Raw genomic sequence first — 14574 nt, forward strand, 5'->3', positions numbered from 1 at the left:
GACAGAAAGGTTTGTAATAATGCAAGGAGTTTGTTTTCAAAAATAAACACAGAGGCAAAGTTTTTCAAAGATTCAATTCCCCAGGTGCCCTTTGGCATTTATTCTGCCTCTTAGTGGTGTTTTTCTGATTTATTATTTTTTGATCTTGAACATCCTTGGGAGTATGAGACCAGTGAAAAACAAAACATTATTTGCTACTTAGGCTTGGGAAGTTTGGAGAAGGTAAGGTGGGGCAGATCAGAATGATTGGCTGGAGGTTCAAAGAAGATCATGGCCCAGGAAATGTTTCTCTGTGAACAGCAGAGGACAGAAAATATGTTCTTGGCTACCCAGAATGGGGGTTTCAGCAGATCTGGGGCTATCTAACTTGTTAATGAGGGTCTAATTCTTTCTTGGGCAGAGTGCTAGCCAGGCAGGATCTTTTAGTAATGAAGGATATGCTGATTAAACACTTGGAAGGTCCTGACAGTCTGCTTGGCTGATATTAAAACTAGGCCAACTCTGGAAAGGTCATTTTCTCCTGTACCTGTGTGAAGTCTACTAATTGTGCCCCTCAGCATCAAAATGGCAAGAAATCTTCCTTCTTGGACCAGTGCGTCCTGCAGAATGGATCCTGCCCAGCGTTCTCTCATTAACTCAGGAAGCCCTGCCCCGCAATAGGGGATATGCTGCAACCATTTTAAGATCACAGCAGTTACATTCTTGTTGGGATGTGGACTGCTCTGCTCAGGGTGTGTGTGTGTGTGGGGGGGGGGATTAGCAGGGACATGGGTCCTGTCCTCAAAATAGGGAGAGAAAAACATATGGGGGGCTGGATAGCAGCAGTTTGTATGGAGTGCTTTTGGGCACCATGGTGTTTGCCAGTATGTCCCTTGGCACCCACTGAGCTTTTCAGAAAGTGGGTGGAGCCATTGTAGGGCAGGGCTTCCTATTGGCTACCCTCATTCAAATGGAAGTGCTTTCCACTAGATTCATTTACTTATCGCACCGCATGTGTGTAATGTAGCCAGGAGATCATAAGATACACTCTGAGATGGTTGGCCATCGCCTGCCCCTAGTCCTTGACCCTGGTATTCCTTGGAGGCCACCCTTCCAAGTGCTAGCCAGGGCCAACCCTGCTTAGCTTCTGAGACATAATGGGCTTCGTCTTGCCTGGACTATCCAGGCTGGGTTTTCAACTGGAGGATCAGGAGAACTGGTAAGCAGCACCTGGCCTTTCCTGAGCCCATGTGAGGCTCTATCCCCCCTTCAGGCTTTCCTTCTTCCTAGGAGGTCTGAGGAGGGAGTTATTCCATTTGGCTTCGCCTCCTACAGAAGCTCTTTGGGATCTAGCTCTGCCTCTTCTGGAACCCTTTTTTGGGCATAGTGTTCACTATGTCTCAAAATTCCAAATGCCTTGAATTCTAGGCTCCAAGACGGTTGAAAAGGATCACTGAGTGCTTGAACCAGCAGAACCAGCACTACAAGGCAAAAGGCAACTGAGAAGGCCTGTTATTATCTCAGCTCTTGAGGCTCAGATCCATGGATGGGTCTAACTTTGCTGTGTCCACATCTCCTCAACAGAGCTATGAAGCCAAACCCTTCTCTCTATGTAGGAACCCAGTGTAGCTAGGCAACACATGCTTAAGAGGGTTTCTTTAAATCGTGTGATTAAATTGCATACTTCTCTGCAATTTGCATGGAATGACACCAACTTATACACCGGATAAATTAAGTTTGAACCCAAAGGACTGGTAACCTGACGATCTTATAAATTCTAGCAAGGCTCTTGAATTGGCTAAAGAGCTTTAGAAGAGTTGAAGAAGAACAGCTGGTTCTTATATGCCGCTTTTCCCTACCCGAAGGAGGCTCAAAGCGGCTTACAGTCGCCTTCCCATTCCTCTCCCCACAACAGACACCCTGTGGGGTGGGTGAGGCTGAGAGAGCCCTGATATCACTGCCCGGTCAGAACAGTTTTATCAGTGCTGTGGCGAGCCCAAGGTCACCCAGCTGGTTGCATGTGGGGGAGCGCAGAATCGAACCTGGCATGCCAGATTAGAAGTCCACACTCCTAACCACTACACCAAACTGGCTCTCAGTTATATTGTATTGCATATCTGTGGGATATTTTCATGATGCTGTTTACTAATTTACTCTCTCATATATGTAGTCTAGTATCGGAAGAAGTGTGCATGCACAGGAAAGTTCACACTTTGAATAAAACTTTGTTGGTCTTAAATGTGCCCCTGGACACAAGCTTTGTTCCATAAACTGGGTGGAAGTGTGTGTGAGAGATGAAGGAACTGGCATTATCTGTTTGTTGCTTTTCCACCCTCTCCACAGAGTGAGACATCCAACGTCTGAGGTATTTATTTGACACAGGCCCTGAGCTATGTAAAAGGTTTATAGACTTTTCTTCTATGAATCAAGCGGAAGTGTTCGTTCAAGCCAGTAGAGCTGCTGCTTCAGTCCCATGGGAATTTGATGTCAGTGGAGCCCCACAGAAGAAAAGGCTCCTCTCGTGTTAACTGCATAATGTCAGTCTCAACTTGCTCCCTCTATCCAGGCTATTAGATCATGAGTAAGCCTCTGCCTCTTAATACCTGGATTCTCACACTATCTCAAAAAGCAAGATGTCTAAATGGGAAATGCCAGAGGTAGTACCTAAAAATCTGGGCTGATTCTGCACTTACTCCCCCCACCCCGCGGTCAATCCTGCTGAATTCAGATCGATTTGAAACCGAGTCTTTCTGCTTTGTCACTCCCCCCCCCCCCCGAATTGAAACAGAAAGCCTTCTGCACTTGAGCATGAGGCTGCTCACCTCTTTCCTTTCCTGAAGGAGCAAGCGGGTGGGGGAGGGGGAAGGGAGCCAAGCCAAGCCAGCAGCAGCCTCACAAAACAAGAGCAATCTCTGCTGAGAGAAGTATGGGATTCTGGATCACACTCACATTAAAACAGATTCCAAAAGGAGGGCAACAAGAAATCTTGGGAGGAAAGTCTTGCAACTAGGAAGTCTTAGAACTGGTGCCCAGCCAATCAGGGACAGACTGCTTCTCTACCTCAGCAGGGAGGACATTAATCTGGCAAAATGCAGATCTACACTTTAATACTGGGAGCCCTCAAATCTGCTTGATCAATTATACCAAGTTATATCTGCTCCTGGATATCGCAGGAGAAAGGTAGGGTCACTGCAGCTCAATCAGATTGGTTGCAGATGGAAAATTAAAGTGCCAAAAATCAAAATGGAAATTGAATTCAGTGTAGACAGCAGGAATTTATTCAGAGTGGGATAAAAAGCCCTGTGCATCCTTGTACTGGGTGACATTCATACAAACCAAATATGTTATTTATAATTCAATTTATAGGAACCCCCCTCCCCCAAATCATGAGCCTAGATTGGGTTTTAACAATAGTATTCATTCATTCATTCATTCATTCATTCATTCATTCATTCATTCATTCATTCATACAGTCACAGACCAGGAAATAAAAATTAGACATAATGACACATTAAGATTTTAAAATATGTTAGGGAGGTGTGGAGAATAAAATTAGTCATTATTAAAAAGTTAAAGGCGTTTGGTGTTTGGTGTCCTTCCGGTAGGCTTGAACTACATAGGCACAAAATTTCACTGTCTTCAGAGACACATTTAAAAACTATAAAACTTGTTTCATGGCCACTGCAATAAAACTGGCAAATCCAGTGATCCTGGTAATTGTAAACATATCGCCTATAGAGGAAAGCCTCATACAGGGGGAGGAGAGGACCATGGAGTGGGGAGGAGGGAGGCCCATATGCTTCTGAGCCACCCTGACCTCAACCATAGGCCATTTTACAGGCCCTGAGGAACTTTGACCTTCTATAAGGGCCAGGAACTCAACTGGCCGCTCATTCCACCAAGCAGGTGGATATCTTCAAGACCAGCGGACATCTTTGGGGCCAGGGATCACCAACAAGTCGGGAGTTGCTGAATGCAATGTTCTTTGGGAAACATGTTGAGAGGCGGTCCCTTAGAGACTCCATGATAGCCAGGACTGAGGGATGATTCACTGGGAAAGCCAATGTGCTGTCGTGGCTAGATTGTTGCACTAGTCCTTTAGAGACCCAGGGTCAACCTCCCAGTTGCCCAAACACATCTCAATCTTCCAATAACTCTGTACACCTCACTAGGTAACCTTGGGCCAGTCATTCTCCTTCAGCCTCTCCTACATCACAATACTGTTGTGGATAAGGGGGGGGGGAGGCTGTGGGCGCTGCAGTGAGTTTCGTAAGGAAAGTCAGGATTTAAACAGAATAAGTAACTACATGTGCAACTGAACTGACATCCAAGAATTCTTCAGTTCTTTTTTTCAGGGAGAAAATTTGGTTATGAAACTGTGATATTTTGGTGCCTTTAATTTTCTTTAAAAGAAGCTGCAAATAGAAGAGAAACTGGGACTGGTAAGTCTCTGTACAATATTTGTCCTTTTAACAAAAGACTCCTATCTGTAATCTGGGCTTCGGAAAAAACGACTTCAACAATCAAGAGTATAAAGGCAAGGTGCAGGAAGAAGAAGAAGAAGAATCTAGCCTTTAAATCACATGTTGAGCTGTACATGTACTGAATGTAACATGAAAACTCTTCAGTACATGTATAAAGAAGAAGAGTTGGTTCTTATATGCTGTTTTTCTCTACCCGAAGGAGTCTCAAAGTGGCTTACAATCTCCTTCCCTTTCCTCTCCCCACAACAGACACCCTATGAGGTGGGTGAAGCTGAGAGAGCCTTACTGCTCGGTCAGAACAGCTTTATCAGTGCCGTGGCGAGCCCAAGGTCTCTCAGCTGGCTGCATGTGGGGGAGTGCAGAATCGAACCCGGCATGCCAGATTAGAAGTCCACACTCCTAACCACTATACCAAGCTGGCTCCTAACCACACACCAAGTATCCCTCACATCAGCACTCCATTTGGATTTGAAAGCAAATCTCCGATGCTCCCTGCTTCCTCTACACATGAACATGACACTCACCAAATTCAAGATCCCCTTGTGCAGCCTTTGTACCTACTACCTACTTTCTTGGGCTGCTAAATGTCTTCCTCTCTCTTCCCCGCGAGTATTACTGGTACATAATGCTGGAATTGCTCTTGCTTTTGTAATTAGGTAGGGAGAATCCCTTGTGTTAGCAATAGAGCCTCTGATTATTTCATCATGTTTGGATGGGGAATGAAGTCGCTGGTAGGGATGTGTTACCCTTGAGAAGCAACAGAAACACAAAAGCTTCAAGAACTACTTTAATGAACCCAATTTTGGTTTGCCTGGAGTGTGCTAGTGTGATGGGCAGTGACAAACAAATACCGTATTTGCTGGCGTATAAGACTACTTTTCCCCCCTGAAAAACATGCCTCCAAGTGGGGGGGGGTCGTCCTATACGCCAGGTGCACTTCAGTTGGGATAGACATAGCTGCCCATAGTGGCCTCCCGATGCCTGCCCACCTCATTCTACATACCATCCAGTATCGCGCGGTATCCAGCACGGCCGCAGCGGGTCATCAGCGAGGCTGCGGCATCAGCAGCAAGACAGGGGTACCAGCCTTTTCAGCGTGACCGGCCCGTTCTGCTTGGCAGGAAGCAGCAGCACTCCGGCCCTCCCCTTGTCTACGCAGAGCTCACACATGCACACTTGCGCACTAGTGCCGGACACAGGGAGATGCAGGGGTGGGTCAGAGGCGCTGCAGTCACGCTGCGGCCGTACAATGGTGACAAACTCTATATTTTGAGTGGAAATGTTGGGGGGTCATCTTATCCACCCAGTCGTCTTATACGCCGGCAAATACAGGTAGCTCATAACATCCTGTTCCAAGTCCCACTCCTGCCTATTTGTCCTGTTTCCAGGGTCCAGTGCTCCAAACAATTTTTAACTTGTTCTGTCTTGTTCTCAGCTTTGCTCTGGTTCTAGTGGTGCTGCTCATTTTTCCAACAATACTGGAGAGGGCATTGGAGGAAATGTGTATTTGACATAGTAAGAAAAGAACTTCCTGATTTTTTCCCAAAATACTCTCCTCCTGTGTCCTTTTTTTTAATAATAATTTTATTGTTTATTATTATGTAAAGCATTTACAGAGAAGTTGTAAAGAAAAAGCGACCAGTTGATATGGTTTGCCATCTCTTTTAACATAGATATTTAGTTCCCATCACATATTATTCCTAATCTAGAAGTTCTTACCATTTTTCTTAGCCAAGTGATTGTTAATACATATGAGAGTATGATCTGTTATAGGAATACATTCTGTTATTATCTTAAATGATATTAGGTCAGTCTCCTTCATAAATTGGCCCTGACCCAAGAATTACTACTGTCGTCTTGTTAATGCCTATAAAATATGGTTTGTCATCCTCTTTTAGCATACATATTAACATACATATTCAATTCCCATCGCATATTAATCCTGATCTAGGAGTTATTACCATCTTTCTTAACAAAGTAGTTGTTGATAGATAGGAGGGTATAATCTATTATAAGGATATATTCTATTATTGTCTTAAATGATATAAAGTCAGTTCCCTTCATATATTGGACCTGTCCTAAAGGTTACTGCTGCTATTTTTCCCACAGGAAGCCAGGAGAGTACTCCATTGTTCAGCTCATCTTTCAGGTGGTCGCAGAAAATGAAATTGTGTTTTTTTCCATAGTAGAGTATTTCTGATTGTCCTTCTGTCAGGGCCAAAGAAATCTCTTACTTGATTCTTGCTTGTAATCGCCTTTGAAGGGGCTCTGAATCCTTTGTCAATCTGGATCTCTTCCTCTGGTCGCACAGAAATATCTCCTGATAGCTTCCTAGTTGCTGTCGCTTTTGAATAGACTCTTTTTATTTTGCTGATCCAAGTCATTTCCTGCTCTGAATAGACTTCCAGGTTTTCGGTACTTTCCTTCCTTGAATCTGTTTTCCCAGGTTCTTTAAAGGTACTTTGGGTTTTTACATCTCTGGCACTCTCTCCCTCCAGTTGATTAACTTCCAGACATTGAAGTTTCACTTGATTTACTGTTAGCTGAGCTACGTCATCAGCTGGTCTCTCCGGACCTTGGGCTCCATCCAAAAGCTCCCCCTTAGTCCCACGAATTTCCTTTTCCAGCTTGTTGACTGCTTTCAGTATCTCTGAGTTTCCTTTGCATAAAAGCTGTACCTTAGTTAATTCTTCCATAGTTCTAGGCAGTCACAAACTATAAACAGAAAGTCTCGTGAGGTCTCGCGGGAGCACGAGCGATCCCAAATTATCAGTTTGTCGATCTCCGTATCAAGTCAAATTCCCCCACTGAACTTTCACCAATAAATCTTCAAAGCACTCTCTTTGTTTGGTTAATGGGTATAATTATCTGGGAGTCTCTCACTCGGCGAAAGAAGGAATTCGCTTGTGAATTGGTTGAGGGGGGGGGAGGGAAGAGCTTGTGGGAGAAGAGAGAGAAAAGCCAGAAAGCTTTCAATTCTTACTGTTGTAGATTCCAGCTTCTGTCAGCTTCTGCTCCTGTCGATCTGGTAAATGATGGTCTGGGAAGAATGTAAGGTCGGCTGGTCGTTTCAAGCTTGTAAAGTTGTTTGCGACAAAGACGCCATCGTGACCTTGAGCACACGCCGCTATTAATCCAGGGAGGTCGGTCTTCCTATTTCCCCACGGATCTGTAGGACCCTCAGGATGCCGTTCCCGGTTCCTGGGGCGACCGGTGAGCAGATTTGCGTATCTGCTCAGGTCAGCCAGGTGCAGAAGCTCCTGACCCTCGGCATGGCTTAAGAGCTGAACAGAAGTCCAGCTTTTTTTATGGCGCCATCTTCAGTTCTCCTCTCCTCCTGTGTCCTGATTGGCTCAGTTGAAGACTTCCTGCTCCTTTGAGCACACTTCCTCCCTGCTTGCCTGCAGAACAGACAGAATGCAAAGCAACAGTTAGACAGTTAATATGTTCTCTTCCCTCTCTATATACAAAGTTGTTTCTCTTTTAAATAAAACTATTTTATTCTTTTAAGCCTCTTGGTACACTGTCCTTTTTGCATATTTAAACTCTGCCAATAGGTATCTCTGGGCCCTGCTGTAGTATTCCGCCTTGTCAACTATGCACAAGAACTGGAAGGTAATCTAGTTCACTCTGTGCAAAAGAAGAAAGGTTACTAGGAGCTATACCATACATGTCAGACCAGCAGCCATTTCTGCCCCTGCAGTTTGTTTGTTTTTCCCTCTGCAGCCACCATTAGCAGAGTAACCACTGGTTCTTCCTGGGATTTCATTCCTCGGTCTCCATTCAGTTGTGCACCCAGCAGCTGCAGTGAGGAATGTGAAAATGCAAACAGATTCTTCCTGTGTTATGCACTCCCTGCATACTGTCATATAGATATAGCTGATATCAAACATGTTGACCCACTCTTATAATCACACAGTCCTTCCATGTGGTGCCAGAACAACTTGGAAACTGGTTCTTAACATTTCTACTCACTGGCTTCTAGGTACAGCAAGTCTAAGAGAAAGTAAACAGAATCACAGGACTGATGGCTTCAACAATAGCACCATTCCAAAGAATGGGTTCCACACAGGTTACATTAATGTGGTGCTTCTGGTCAGAGGTTTTGTGTTTGAGATGATGTTACTGGAAGATGCAAGAATCAAGAGTAAACATGGGCATGTGCAGGGGGGGGAGGTGTTTAACATGATGGGGAAGCCTCTTGCTTTGTTCACATTTCCCTAACCACATGAAACCAGCTCCTTTTAGTGGTCCCCACCAATTTAAAACACAATGGAGAAAACATGAGTGGATTGCCAAGCTGCTTCTACTCTGCCCTCAACATTCTCCTTCAGAGCCAATCAGCAAATGTGCATGTCCCTTACACAAACCAATTGTTTCTCTTCCTTTTGCAGTCCGCATGTTCCTGTGTTCCACAGTTCTCCTCCAATCAACGGCAGTCCAGGCAATAAAACAGCCTCTCCTTGGGTAAACAGTGTCAAGGTTAGAGCAAATCATTCATTCCAGTAATAAATCTTTATTGCAGTCCCCTCTTCCCATCCCCCACCGTAAACTAAACTTTCCATAAACCACATTTATGGACCCTGCTCTAATGATTAACTCGTTGCTGAGCAGTTTGCAAAGTACTTCAAAAACCTCACTTTGCTGGAGGTACGGCTGGTCTCAAAACCTGAAGGGAATGGAAGGCTGGGGTGCCTCCTGCAGGGCATGCAAGAGAGGCTTCAGCCCCACTGACTTGCAGAGAAGGAGCATACATTGACCAGCCCCATTCTTGAAACAAGGAAGCTGTCTGGAAAGCAAAGGACCTTGCCTTCTTTGGTTAATTTTAATATGAAGGGCATAAACATACCCAGATCTGTAGTAGAAAGGACAACTGGGTTTTATTTGATCTGAATCCATCTTCTGGAGGGGCTCAGTTTGTTCTGCAAAAAAGGCCCAACCATTGATAGAAAACAGTGTTTGTCTTATAAGATTACCAACCTCTAGAGAGGGACAATGATCTATCGATTGATTGATTGATCGATCGATTGAACATCTATCATCTGTCTGTCTTATTGATCTGTCAGTCTGTCATCATTTGTTTCTTGAGTAAAATCATCCGTAACTATTATTCAGGGCAGAAACATGGCTACATAGTACAATGCAGGATCAAGAAGCTAAACAGAATAAATCTTTGAGAATGTTCATTAGGTCTCCTCTGCTGGTAAACGCACCTGTTCTATTAATTGGCATGGAAATAACTGTGGCCTTGTTATCTCAGACATCTTTTATGATTACCAGTTATTGGCACAGGCTCCAGGCAATGGGAAGCAACAGAGTGCCAAGGTTATTGAACATGCTGCAGAAAAGATTTATATGCACGAGTATGTGCAAGGTAACCTGGCAGCCAATTACTTGTGTTCACAGCTGCTCGGGGGCCATTGCAGCTGTGATTACAGGCACAGCTCTGTCCACGGAGGTCCACATTCACAGTAATCTTTCTTCACATGACTGTTCATTATCACCTAGGTCTCAAGCTGTATAAACTGGAACTTGACTACAATGACAGAAACATGAGAATGACTCTGATGCCTGCCTGGGTCCACTGGGCCCTTTGCACTCACACATCCCAGGTGATCTTGGCTAGTAGTTCCTCATCAATAATCGCTCATTGGTTTTGGGGGCATTAAAAAGCAATGTGCTGCTTGTGTGTGATGTTAATACCAAATCCCTTGGACAGTCTAGGATGCTTTCAGGTCTTTCAATGAAATCATGCAATACAGTCTCAAAGAAAAACCATGTATCAAAAACCAGAATCCAGGGTGTAAACTGCACGGAGCTTTTATTCCAATCCCAGGTCAATTCAGACCCTGCCATCCACACAGAATGCGATTTCCGTTTTGATTTGGGGTGATTTAAATTTTCATTCTGCAGCAAGAAGGATTGATCCAGAGTGACCCTACCTTTATTGTGCGATATCTTAGAGTGCTTTTAAACCTCAATGTTTCAAGATTCGGATTGGGAAAGCAGGCTGTTTTGAACCTCCGTGGTAGAGACAACCTGATTGGCCAAAGGTGGTCATGTGACAAGCTTGCCTTAAAGGAGAAGCCCCTAATTTCTCTCAACTTCTGTCGGTCTTGGATTTTTTCCCCCTCCTCTGCCTTCTTCGATCCTCTCTCCCCCACTCCAAGAAAAGAAAAAGGCTCCCTGCTTGGCTCCTCTCACCCCCCTTCAAGAAAAGAAAGAAAAAGGCTTGGCTCCCCCCCCCCCCTTTTGAACTACCCTAACCACATGCAGAACACTTTCCTGTTTCAATGGGGAGGGGTGGGAAAAGGAAGACCCGAGTTCAAAGCAATCTGAATTCAACAGGATTGACAATGGAATAAACAGAGTAAGTGCAGACTCTGTCCATGTGCCAGTGTGACTTCTAAAGCACATCGAGGAGAACAAGGAAGTAAGTAGAAGGAACTACTAATTTAGTCGGTAAACTCTGCACATCAGAGATTTATCACTTTGGTTTATATAGCTCAGTAAAACACCATGTAAACAATGATGATGATGATAGATGCAAATAGAAGAGCATATAATTTCTGACTTATTTATATTGTGGTTTAACACATTAGTTTCCTTTGCCAAAATACACTGAGCAAGACCTAATTGGTCTATGCAGTGACACAAAAAAGTTAATATAATCAATGACGAGAATAGCATATTTGAGTTACTCTGTCACTTGTGCTGTATCATTGGCAGAATTCATCCAAGGATTTAAATGCAGATAGTGTAGGCATAATTAACAAATCCAGTGTATTCTGCCTGCATGATAAATTCCAAGAGAGTGGGAGAACCTGAAAGTGACATTACACCATTGGCTTGCTAAAGGACTGGCAACCCTAAAACACAAATTTGTGTGTGCACACACATGCGTGCATAAATGATCTTATTTTCCCATATCCCACTTTTTTCCGCTTTCTTTTAAAATAAAAGGCCTCAGAGCATCTCCCTTTTTCCTGCTTCCTTCTTTCCTTTCCACTGACTAGTCAGCCTGCTCTTATCTGCCCCTGTCTTGAGGTTGGCAGCCTCTATCTGAAAAAAACTATGGCCTGGTTGCATACAGCTGCAAAGTGGAGAATTTTCAGGGGGCACCTCACTTTCACCTGCATTCCCTTCCCGACACAATTTCTTTTTTCCCTCCTTCTTGCAGTCCCGGTGTCCAAGTGGGATCTCGGTATCCCTCAGCAGAGCTGCAGACTACAGCAATCAGTTCCCCTGGAGAAAATGGATGTTTTGGAGGGTAGGCTATGACATTATACTCCCCTGAAGTCCCTGTCCTCCACAGACCCCACCCCAAATCTCCAGGAGTCTCCCAGTCTGAAGCTGGCCACCCTACCCCTCCATCTCCTGCTAGTGCCCTGGCAATCCTACACCCACCAATCCCTTACATTTTATCTGCTCCCCCATCTTCCTGAATCTATTATTTATATACATTTATACTGTCTTTCTGTACAACAGGAACTCAAAACTTACCTCATTCTCTCCATTTTCTCCTCACAACAACCCTATCAGGTAGGTAAAATTGAGAATGTGTAATTGGCTCAATATCATCTACAGAGCCTTCAGTGGCAGAGTGGTAAGTCAAACCTGGGTCATTCACATCATAGTCTGAAATTCTAACCACTACACTATACTGGCTTTCATAGGGTGGCTACTATTGATCCGTCGGCAGCAACTAGCCCCAGCTGAACCATGAAAGTAGTATGCTATCAAGTTACCCAGTGCTTGCTGCCAGACCTGGCTCTGGCATGACCTCTTTTAAAGACCAAGACACCCCTGGAATGGCAGCCCTGCCCTTTCTCCCTGCTTTTTATTGCCAGGAACAAGGTCCTGAAGACTGGCAATACTTTGTTGTCTAGCAACAGCACTGAGAGGGCATTGCATTCATTCTAAAAAGCTATACCAAAGTATTTTTCCTAGATTTCAGATTTTTCTGGCAAACCTGATTTTTTCTGTTGATTGTCAACTGCTAAAATCCAGTTTCAGGATTTTAGTTTCCACATATTTTGCCATGAAGAATTAAATGCATACAAATGGGACCTTAGAGACTTGTGCGGGGAGTCCCATTTCCTCCACTTGCCTGCAGGGCAAGCACCTTGATGAGTAGCTCACCTGCCACCAGTGCTACTGCTTCCTTCCCCTTGATGCCTGCTCTGCATCCCACCCAATCATCACCTCCTAGCAGGAGTGGAGCATCCGTGGCTCCTTCCTCACTTGCCCACCCGCCTCCATTGCTGCTTTCTCACATTTCAAAGTCTGCCCCAGAGTTTCCCATTTGTTCACCTTCTCACAGGTGGACAAGTATATCCCTTTGTAGTGTCCCCCCAAGTAACATTGCAAATTATGGTTGGAAATGTCCTGGAGATTGGAGAAAAGGGGTATACAGAGATGGTAGATTTTGGGGAGGGGTCTCAGTGGGGATGGCATGTTGTTTCGGAAGCTGCCATTTCCTCCAAGAGACTTGATCTCTGTAGTCTCGGAGATCAATTATAATTCTGGGAGTATCCCAGTGACCCAACTTGAGGCTGTTGTTGTTCTTGTTGTTCTTCTTGTTCTTGTTAGATGCAAAGTTGTGTCCAACCCATCGCGACCCCATGGACAATGATCCTCCAGGCCTTCCTGTCCTCTACCATTCCCCGGAGTCCGTTTAGATTCAGAGTACCTTTATTGGCATAAAATTGCAAAGCATAAAACGAAAATTTCAAACAGTTCCAGATGTAAAATCTATTGTAAAAGATTTTCATTTAAAATTGCCAATAAAAACGTTGCTAATTTTATAATAATTGCTGAGTCCCTCACATTTAGTATCATTTTAATCCAGTGTTTCTCATTAATACAACTGAATTTCAATTTCTTCAGATAATTAGTTAACGGGTGACAATATACATCAAACTTAGGACACACCAGAAGTATATGGTACAATGTGTCAGGGACACGACATCCATGTAAACAGTATCTCTCCTGAGGAGGGATCTTCAAAAATCTAACTCAGGTGACATTTGAGGGAAAGATGTTTAAGCGAGCTACTAAAAATGCTCTTCTTGACTGGTGTGTCTCCAAAATTTGGAGATACATGGGCATGGATTTGTAAGTTAAGGGAATATCCCAGAAGTGGGGAGAACATACACTGTTGTTAGAGGAGCCCAGAATTTGGGTATCCTGATCTTCTAGTCTCTGTGATATTAGTTTTAATATCGTCCTTTCATCTTGCATGCTAAGGGTTGAGATGTCCAGACCCATAATTTGAAGTTTCTTTGACATTTTGCCCAGCCAGATGAAAGAATAAGGGTCACTCAAAAGGTTAATTAACAAACTACCCATTTGAGCATGGAAATGAATTTTTAACCAGTATTTAAAGGACTGAAACCAAGCCCGGGCTTCTAGACTCTGTTGGCCAAGTTCTGTGACAAGGATATGATTTGATACACAGTTTAGGACTCCTAGCAAATTTCTGAAAAAGAAAGATTGGATATTCTCTAATTTATTGTTAAATGCATCCATCCATATTGGGATTCCATAAAGAATCTGAGGAATTATTTTGGCATTGTAGATTTTAATGGCTGCTTGAAGGTTTTTGTTGCCTTTTTGATGATAAAACTTGGCTAAAACGGACAACTGGCCTTTTGCAAATGTCATTGTTTTTTCTCTATGGTTGGCTCAACTGTTATTATAAGAAAAGTTTATGCCTAAATACTTGTAGTGATTGACCTGTTCTATATGTTTACCATTTATTATCCAGGGAAACGTATATCGGGTCTTTGCAAATACCATGATCTTCGATTTTTCAAAGTTTATTTTTAGTTGATTGTCACTACAGTAATCTCTGAATGACCGGAGATAGAGTATAAGGCCAACGAGTTCTAGATAAGATAATTGTGTCATCTGCGTATAAAAGAAGTGGAGTGGGTCTTTTGCCAAGAATGGGGGGATGACCATTAACTTTGTCAAAATAGAAGGGTAAGTCACTTAAGAAAAGGTTAAATAACTGAGGGCCAAGGATGCAGCCTTGTTTCACTCCTATGTTTATTTGGATTTTTGGTGTTAAATTTCCCTCAGCAGAATATTTGACTTGGCAGTGGTT

Source organism: Paroedura picta, chromosome 3 (assembly GCF_049243985.1).
Source record: "Paroedura picta isolate Pp20150507F chromosome 3, Ppicta_v3.0, whole genome shotgun sequence".
In the NCBI taxonomy this organism is placed as follows: domain Eukaryota; kingdom Metazoa; phylum Chordata; class Lepidosauria; order Squamata; family Gekkonidae; genus Paroedura; species Paroedura picta.